This window comes from Rana temporaria, chromosome 5 (genome assembly GCF_905171775.1).
Source record: "Rana temporaria chromosome 5, aRanTem1.1, whole genome shotgun sequence".
NCBI lineage: Eukaryota > Metazoa > Chordata > Amphibia > Anura > Ranidae > Rana > Rana temporaria.
In genome coordinates this window covers 47,755,911-47,766,083 of record NC_053493.1, presented here as the reverse complement: position 1 = coordinate 47,766,083, position 10,173 = coordinate 47,755,911, and the positions used below count along the sequence as shown (strand labels likewise).

At 44.0% G+C, this 10,173-nt stretch overlaps 1 pseudogene; it reads right to left on the bottom strand.

Moving 5' to 3' along the window:
• Window positions 1-8,618: 8,618 nt before the first annotated feature.
• Window positions 8,619-8,732, bottom strand: LOC120942254 (annotated as a pseudogene).
• Window positions 8,733-10,173: the final 1,441 nt, after the last annotated feature.

Sequence of the window (10,173 nt, the reverse complement as noted above, 5' to 3'; positions counted from 1 at the left end):
CTGGTTACTACATGCAAACACTCACATGAGCACCCAGGAAAGCAGGCCCTTGCACATAATGCATGAACATTTAATCAGCTTTTTCATTAACAATGTAGAGGCCTCCCTGTTCCGGGTAAAACTCTATTAATACTGAATATAAAGAGCTAAAAGACTTTTGTATGGCATTAAAAATGGGACATCTCAGCAGGTACCCAAGACTGCTACTCTAGAACACTACCCTGCATTATAGCTTCAGTATCTGTTAAGTACACACGATCTGATTTTACGACAATAATTGTCTGATGGACGTGTTGTGTCGGATAATCCGACTGTGTGTTGGCTGAATTAATGACAGCAAATGTTGGTTGTTCATGCTCATCAACTGTCTGACAATAAATCTGTTACGTCAGATTATCCAATCGTGCGTATACAAGTCCGTCAGACTAAAATCCAAAGTACAAACACGCATGCTCCGAACCAATGCTAAACATCAGACAACAATAGCAGAAGTTGCCCAAAGGGTGGCGGTAAAGAGCTGAAAAACAACGTAGTTTGGTGAATGTTGGCTGAAATTGTTCTGCCGTGTGTATGCAGAACAAGTCCACGGACAACGCCCTTCAGACAAAAATCCACGGATTTGTCTGATGGAAGTCCGATCCTGTGTACGAGGCTTTAGAGTTGTATCCTGTGCCATTTAATGAACTACTAAAAAAATTCTATAGTTCGGTTGTGTATTGAATACTTTATATTCTCGTTACTTATTTGCAAGCAAGATCAACCAGACCAGCAGCTGCCCATAGTGGATGGACGTGGGAGCTGAGATACACCTGGAACGGTTTGCTTGATATTTATTCTTCTGGAGGATTATCCACAAGAATATAGAAGATGCACTCAGAGCAGGGGTCTTTAAACTATGGCCCTCCAGTTGTTCAGGAACTACAATTCCCATCATGCCCAGTCATGTCTGTGAATGTCAGAGTTTTATAATGCCTCATGGGACGTGTAGTTCCGCAACAGCTGGAGGGCCGTAGTTTGAGGATGCCTGACTTAGGCCCTGTACACACGAGAGGATCGATCCGCTGAAATTGATCCGCGGAACGGTTTCAGCGGATAGATCCGCTGGTGTGTACGATCCAGCGGATATTTATCCGCGGATATATTTCGGGCCGACCGATTTCCAGTGGATAAAAATTTCTTAGCATGCTAAGAAGTCTATCCGCTGGAATCGGCTCCAGCGGACGGATCCGGTGGTCTGTACAGACTCACTGGATCCGTCCGAACCCATCCCTCGCATGCGTCGTAATGATTCGACGCATGCGTGGATATCCTTATATGACAGCGTCGCGCACGTCGCCGCGTCATCATCGCGGCGACGGCACGACACGTCACCGCGGACGGAATTCCGCGGGGATTTTGATCTCATGGTTAGTACAACCAGGAGATCAAAATCCGCCAGAGGATTTATCCGCGGATACGGTCCGGAGGACCGTTTCCGCGGATAAACCCTCTTGTGTGTACCCGGCATTAGAGGGACGGAAGAAGGTTGATTTAGAGCCCTGGCTGTAGTGATGGGGAAAATTTCCCCAATGGACTCATGGATAGAAGTCCCAATGGGGGCACCAAACCTGTTGATCCCACCAACAACAAAAAATAGTGCATGGCTTTAATTTTTTTACTGACCTTTTGTTAACAGGTTTGTCTGGATTTACCATGATCAGTAAACGTATGTCATAATTTCCCACTCCCCACAACAACAAAATGAACAACATTTATGGATAAAAAAATATTTTACTTTAAAATAAAAAATAAAATATTTTAAATGTTTGTATTTAAAACATTAGATATCCACTTTCAAATGCTTTCTCAATCATGGTAAATAAATCCCAGCTGCTTATTTGGTACAAGTCTGCAAGCAGCTTGCCAAGGACAGAGAAGAAGGGGGTACAGAAAGGTTAATTTGAATTTTTTTTACGGCGTCCTTTGTGCGAGCCTCAACAGAACAGAGACAAGGTGCTGGTCATAGCTCATTAATATTTTTCCAGACTGAGAGAACTCACAGGTTTTTCCCATCATAGGGAAATCCACTACTTCCCTATAGATATATAGGTAGATTCACGTAGAAAGGCCTATCTTTAGGACGGCCTAGCCTAGCCTGTTTAGGCTACACCGCCGTAAATTAGTTAGGCTAGTAGTGATTTTCAAACCACTTACCTGCTAATCTACGGCGGCGTAGCCTCAAACGAGCGGGCGTAAGGGCGCCTAATTCAAATGACTTGGAGGGGGCGTGTTGTATGGAAATGAGGCTTGACCTCACGTTTTTTGAAGTTTTTTGACACTGCGCATGCGCCGGGCGACTACATTTCCCAGTGCGCATTGCGGCTAAGTACGCCGTATGGGCCTATTGATTTCGACGTGGATGTAAACGACGTAAATCCCGATTCGCGGACGACTTACGCAAACGACGTTAACATTTCGAATTTTGCGGCGGGAATGACGGCCGTACTTAACATTGGCTAGGCCACTAGAGCATAGCTCTAACTTTAGGCGGCCTATCCCTTACGGAAACGACGTAATTCGACGGCGTAGGCCTGGCGTACATTCGTAAATCGGCGTATCCCCTCATTTACATAATCTACGCAGGCCGCAATGGAAGCGCCATCTAGCGGCCATCAGAAATATTGCAAGCTAAGATAGAACGGCGCAAGCTGGCCTATCTTAGCTTTGTTTAAGCGCATCTCTGTTTGAGCATACGCTTAAACAAATGCCGGAATAGCTGATCTAGCTAAACTATACAGTGTATAAATATATGTACAACACCTGGGATGTATATATATCCTCTACACACTGTAACTTTAACTGACTAGCCTGCCTGCTCTATCTACCTAGAAAAATGACACTCTCTCTTAATCTCTCTCTAACCACTGGCGCAACACACTACACAAGGCCGACCTGCCTTTTATAGTGTGGGGCGTGTACTAAACCTCCTGAGCCATAATTGGCCAAAGCCACCCTTCAGGGTGGCTTTGGCCAATTATGGCTCTCTATTTTTTGCGCGCTGTGGTTGGCCAAGCATGTGGGTCATAGTGCATGATTGGCCAATCATCAGCCAGCAATGCACTGCGATGCCGCAGTAATTTATGGGCCGTGACGCGCCACTCGAATTTGGCGCGAACGGCCCATAACGTTTGTATTTCGACGAACGGTCAAACATACGATGTTCGAGTCGAACATGGGTTAGACTCGAACATGAAGCTCATCCCTAATAGGGAGTAATAAAAGCTGTTTCTCACACAGGAACAAGCTAAATGTTCTACAAGAGAAGGAGGATTTTGTGTAAATTTGGGTCATGCCTATCAAATCATAAAGTAAACTTTCTAGCGTTAATGAAAAGAAGGCACATACTTTTTAAGGTCTTCTCAAGCGCCATAGAAGCTTCCAAAACCTAGCATGCTATGATATACAAATTCCAACTTTAGGAAGGAACATTGAGGACTTTGAGCCATGAAATCCTCACAAACAATAGAAGGGGGCAATTCATGAAGCTATGAAAATGAAAATGTCTCAATTTTCTTATTGTCTTCTATTTATCTGCTTTGGCAAATTTAAGAAGTCAAAGCTAAGTGTTATATTGGTAATATTTGTATTTTTGGCATCCATGATCAGCCATAATTTATTTGTTTATAGGATGGAAAATAGTCAAGGAATTTTCCTTTATTTTTTTTAACCATCTCTTTTTATTAGGTTATGCTGTCAACGTACAAAACAAAAGAAAATACTGTAACATAGCCCAAGCAGGGGCAAGGCCTTAGAAAACCCTCCAAATGGATAAGCATTTAAAAAATAATAAGGGGAACCATCATCCAAATGACAGTAGAGAATAATGGGATGCAAGGAGAAAACTCCTTAAGAGAAGTCTCCAATGCGGGAAAGGGGAACAAAAAAATGGACTATCTCAGTACCCTGGACAGATCAAAGATCGGATAAAACATAAGAATGTTATTGGTACAAAATAGTATCCAGATACAATAATTGCAAACCAAAAAAATTGTACATATTTGTTTACATTACACTGGTACTCAATTACACTCCATGATGGACATTAAAGGGGTAGTAAAGACAAAAATATTTTCCTCTTAAATTAAAGTCTGACAGTAGCTGATAAAGTAAAAAGTAATATTTTGCATAATAACTAGTTTGATACCTGTTGAAATCAAGCTGTTTTATTCACCTCCAGCACTCCTGAATCCTTATTCTCACTGACTTCCTGGTTTGCGGTGCGCATTCATTCTTGCTACATCACGGCCTAATGGGAACTACAGACTGCTTCTTCATGAGGAACACAAAATAAAATCTGTGAAAGGTAACACAATTTGCACATTACACATCAATCTTTAATGCCTATATAAAACAAATAATTTGGGGATTTGTCTCCTTGCATCCCATTATTCTCAGGCTGGGGAGATAGTAAAGCTCATCTTATGAAGCCTATATGGGGTAAAGGAGGCCTGGTTTTAAATGCAGTGATCAGTTTAGGTTAACAAATAGTTTATAGCAGAACACATACCCATAAACATGGAGCTCTCCTTATCCATACTGGTGGCAATGACAGTTTAGAGTTATTGTTGGGCAAAGTAGGAGGTACGAAAGGCCCTGGTAGATAGAACTACATCTATATCTGGCACAGTGTGTTAGATGTCCCGTCGCCGCTGCATGCTGTAGTTCCAGCTGCAGGGGCTCTATGTTTTGATGAAATTCGTTTTTCCTCAGCATACCCCTTTAGCAAGCATCTAGCTATGGGGGCACTCCTGGTCTGGGCTGTGTGCATCCATAGCCTATGACTCCCACTGCTGCCACTGTCTCCTGTGAAACCAAGAAGGAGAGAAGTGCTCCAGCTGGGACAGTACTGGAGTGATGTGAGAAGCCAGGTAAGTGTTTAGGGAGGAAAGGAGAAAAGGTAGTGAATTGTTTTGACTTTAGAACTATTTTAAAGATAATACAGCTTTTGCTGCCATATAGAGGGGATATTATAGAACTAGAAACCTCCCAGCTTAACAATATGCTATAAAAGACTGGCCTCTTATCTGCAAGTACTTGTCTATTGGCAATGCCTCCTTTGACCGAACTTCTAAAGCTTCCAAGCCTTCAGGGGCTGCGGCTCTATATTTCATTTTTCAGTCTGCCAGTATTATCAGCACATAATAATATGATATCCATTAGTCTTTTGGCATCCTTTTTTCATTCAGAAATGCATTTATAGTACAATGGCTTATGTCCTGTATTAGCTTATGCTATTGTTTCCTGTGTATTGTCAATCTAGAGTGTGCATGTGATTAAAAGCATATCTTTTTGAGAAAGTTGACATACTATTGGTCAGCATAGTGAAATAATCTCATTTATAATTAGTATCTGTTAAGCCAGTTATACACAGATCGAAATTCGGACAGATCAGGAGGGACTGGACAAATTTTGATCCATATATAGGCAGGACGGTTGTACAGAAGTAGATTTGATTTTCCTTGCTCGATCAGTGCTGCAAACTATAGCCTGCAATGCTGATCAGTGTAATCTGAGGCCTCGTACACACGGACAGACTGTCCGCTGAAATCGGTCCGCCGGACCGTTTTCAGCGGACATGTCCGCCCGGAGATTTCTATCTGATGGTTGTACACACCATCAGACAGAAATCCGCGCGTACACAATACGCGGTGACGTGGCCGCGCCGTTGCCGCGACGATTACGCGGCGACGTGCGCGGCCCTGGAAGGTCAATGCTTCCACGCATGCGTCAAATCACTTCGACGCATGCGAGGGATGGCGGCCGAGCGGACATGTCTGGTGAGTCTGTACAGATGCCCGAACATGTCCGATGGACAGGCTTCCAGCGGACATGTTTCTTAGCATGCTAAGAAACATTTGTCCGCTGGAAAACGGTCGGCTGGACAAATGTCCGCTGGAAACCTGTCCGGTCGGCAGTACACACGACCGAACATGTCTGCTGAAACTGGTGGGGAAGCCAGTTGGATACTGGTTTTCCAGCATGCTCATCCGACAGAAGCCGGCTGTGCATATACACACGGGCCAAACTCCGGACGGTTTTTATTGAACCGCTCAGTGTTGCCCGACATTCATCCTGTGTGTACTAGGCTTTAGACAACTTAGTCAAATATACTTGCATAATCTCTTGAAATAGCGTTTGTGCCTTGAGAAAAGGGTTTGTGCATTCCTTGTTTCCACGTGTAATTTTTTTTTTTTTCATTTTTCTTGAAAATAAATCTTCACCTAGTGTAGCACTTAAAGGTGAACTCCAAGCAGGTTTTTAACCACTTGAGGCCCAGAGGACATCATATGATGTCCTGGGCTTTGTGGGGCTATATCTGAATGATTCCTGCAGCTACAGGCATCATTCAGATATCGGCATTTTCAGCCGGCGATTCCCTACACCATTCCCTACACATCAAGCTGTTCCACCGCTTGATCGTTTCTATGGGCGGTGAAACGGGAACGTCCCCCCTTCCACCGGCCTCCGGTGCTTCTACCGACTCACCTGTGCGATCGGTATGTCGGTGACAGGATCCGCCGGCCCCGGATGGTGAACATAGAGATTTCCGGTGTACCAGATGGTCGCCAAAGTCTCTATGATCGTCGGAGGCCGGGCGCGATGTTATGACGTCACGCCCGGGCTCTGCATTAAAGCGGGAGTTCACCCATTTGTAAAAAAAAAAAATTTCTCCCCTTAGCTTCCTGCTCGTTCGGTCTAGGGGAATCGGCTATTTGTATTAAAATATGAGCAGTACTTACCCGTTTTCGAGCTGCATCTTCTTCCGTCGCTTCCGGGTATGGGTCTTCGGGAGCGGGCGTTCCTTCTTGATTGACAGCCTTCCGAGAGGCTTCCGACGGTCGCATCCATCGCGTCACTCGTAGCCGAAAGAAGCTGAACGTCGGTGCGGCTCTATACTGCGCCTGCGCACCGACGTTCGGCTTCTTTCGAAAAATCGTGACGCGATGGATGCGACCGTCGGAAGCCTCTCGGAAGCCTGTCAATCAAGAAGGAACGCCCATTCCCGAAGCCCATACCTGGAAGCGACGGAGAGGATGCATCTCGTAAACGGGTAAGTACTGCACATATTTTAAAATAAATAGCCGATTCCCCTAGTAAAAACGAGCAGGAATCTAAGGGGGAAAAGTGCCCTCTAAGGGTGAACCCCCGCTTTAAAGAGAAAAAGGTGCCGCTTCAGCTGTGAAGCAGTGATCTTTTTTTTTTGCCTTCCCAGCCTAGCGGTGAGATGTGGGGTCTTATTTACCCCATATCTCACTGTAAAGAGGTCCTGTCATGCCATATTCCTATTACAAGGGATGTTTACATTCCTTGTAATAGTAATAAAAGTGATCCAATTAAGTAAGATTAACAATAATAATTTTTTTTTTTTTAAGTGCCCCTGTCCCTGTGTGCTTGCATGCAGAAGCGAACGCATACGAAAGACCCGCCCACATATGAAAATGGTGTTCAAACCACACATGTACCAAAGTTTGTCGTCATTCCACGAGCGTGTGCAATTTTGAAGCGTCACATGTTAGGTATCTATTTACTCGGTGTAACTTCATCTTTTACATTATGTAAAAAAATTGGGCTAACTTTTTTTTTTTTAAAGCATGAAACGCGTTTGAAAAATTGCTGCGCAAATACAGTGCGAGATAAAAAGGTGCAATGACTGCCATTTTATTCTCTAGGGTCTCTGCTAAAAAAACATATATAGTGTTTGGGGGTTCTAGCAAAAAATAGCTAAAAAATATGATTTTTACATGTAAAAACGAAGTGTCAGAATTGGCCCGGGCCTGAAGTGGTTAAGATATATATATATATATATATATATATATATATATATATATATATATATATATATATATATATATATATATATTTATTTATTTTTTCAACCCGCTGTGGTACACAAAAATGTAAACACCAAAATGTACAAAAAAGTGCACATGAAAAACGCACACAAAAAAGTACACTTAAGCATGCCTCCAGTCTACATTGCCGAAGAAGTAGGACTCTACTCTGACCCCCTCAGGGCACAAGGCTCCTGACAGGGGTAAGGCTCAACATGGTCCACCTAGCCAAAAGGCCTGGGGGATCCCTCTCCTCATGGTCAGCCAAAGCCAATCACTGAGTACTAGGTGAGGTGCTGTCCCTAAGAGAGACCCAAATCCCCCGGTTCAGAAGAGGAAGGAACATTATGTTCACACATCCTCCCCCTAGGCTTCCCACAGTAGGCCCAAGGACCCACACCCTTCATCTAGTGAGAAAGAAAAATTTACTTAGCCAAAGGGCCTAGCCCATAGAGGCACTGTGCAGAAAAAAAGCATTTAATGACGTGGCCTGGTGCCCATATACTAACTGTGGGTTTACCAAGCCCATGTGATATTAAGTGCACCCCTGGAGCAACCATCTCACAAGGGGCACTGACATCAAGGGCTCCCTGCCTTCCCAGGCCATGGCCAGACCAGATAGAACTATTGAAATCAGGAGGCACTGGGCCCCTCCAGTCTTCCATGGGGAATTACTTCCGTTCCCAACATCCCGTTTCTGTTCCAGCTGTTCCAATATTCAGAGCCCCCATCATACCATCTTACCAGAAGGGATACCATACAGCCAGCCGTTTCTGGCCAGAACATCAGTGTATCACCCCTACTGCACACTAATAAGGACAGATATTATACTTGATCATAGCCAAAAGACAGAGAAGCAATGCTGTTCACAAGGTGTAGCATGTACAGTTTTTAAAGACATATATGCTAAAGACAAAACATTTTTTTTTTAATTTTGCATAGAGTAGGGGAGGGTTATAACCCCTGTAAGTTTTTTATTTTTTTACCATCAGCGTCTTATTGGGGAGACTTCCTTTCACTTCCTGTACCATACATAGGCAAAACAGTAAATTAGAGAAAATCCCCTGAAAATAAGGGAACGCCTGGTTGTCACCAGAACTTGTGTCCACATCGGAAGACTTCCTCTCTATTCCTGTTCTAGTGACAATCCAAAATTTGGGATTTTCTTTAACTTTTGTGATAATAATAAATAGGACATATAGGGAGGTTAAATCTATGTAACAGGGCCATGAACAGCAATAAAAACCTGACAGGCGTTCTAATGTCTCTCCACTCTATTCAAGGCAAAAAAATATTACATTTAGTTATACTTTAAAAGGGGGGAGGGAGCACAAAAGGAGCCAATCAGATGTGTTACATTTCAGAGAACACTGATAGAAGAATAAAGCAGAGCAACAGATTAGTGCTTTAGTGTGCTATTTCTCTGTCCGGGCAGAGGGTATTGGGGGGGGAACCTATAAGTAAAAGTGAAGCTACAGGAGAGAAAGTCAAATCCCCTACCAGGCAGGGCTGTTCTCTGTTGCAGAACTGTACAAAGCTGGGTAACCACGTAGAGTTATTTCTTCATTCAACCAGCGAGTTAAAAAAAAAAAAAACACCTCACAGAGATCCTTGCATTCACACAAACGATGTGGATGCAGGTATCTCTCCCGTTGTGCTATTGTATTCTGACAGTATTGGCTACTTTCCCCCTTCAGAATACACATATTAGTGCTGTAGCCATTGGCTGCAGCAGCTGATCGAATGCTGGTTTTCCAACAAGGCCTTTCGACAGAAGCAGAGGGGAACACACATGTAGCACCCTCTAGTTAGTGTCAAGCTGCATCTCTAAGACCTACCCCTACTTAAAGAAACTGGTAGAAGATTCTAGAAAAATCGGAGTGGAGGTGAAGAGGAGCTGCCTGGAGTATTCATGAGGGCTCTGACCAATTCTCAACAGATGGGTTGCCATGGTGCAAATATTTAGGGTCAGCCCAGCTGGGGGCAATAGAGTTTGGGTGGAAGCTAAAGATGGAGTGTTAAGCTGTCGGTGGCCCTTGAGGGAGGGGGGGGGGTGACCTCAGGCCTGAGCTTGGGTGCAAAAGGGGCCTTCTTCACAACACACAGAAGTGTCCTGACCAGGGGATACGAGAGCAAAGTGAAATACAGCAATAGAAAACTGCTGTGGAAATCTGCAGGGAGGAAGACAGCCAGGAGGGCTGGTGAGTGTACAGTAAGAGAACTGAGAAGCATGTCTGAAGTGACTGGGTGCTAGCAGTCTGGGATGGATGCAGAGATAGTCTTGGAGGACTGTGGAGTCTTA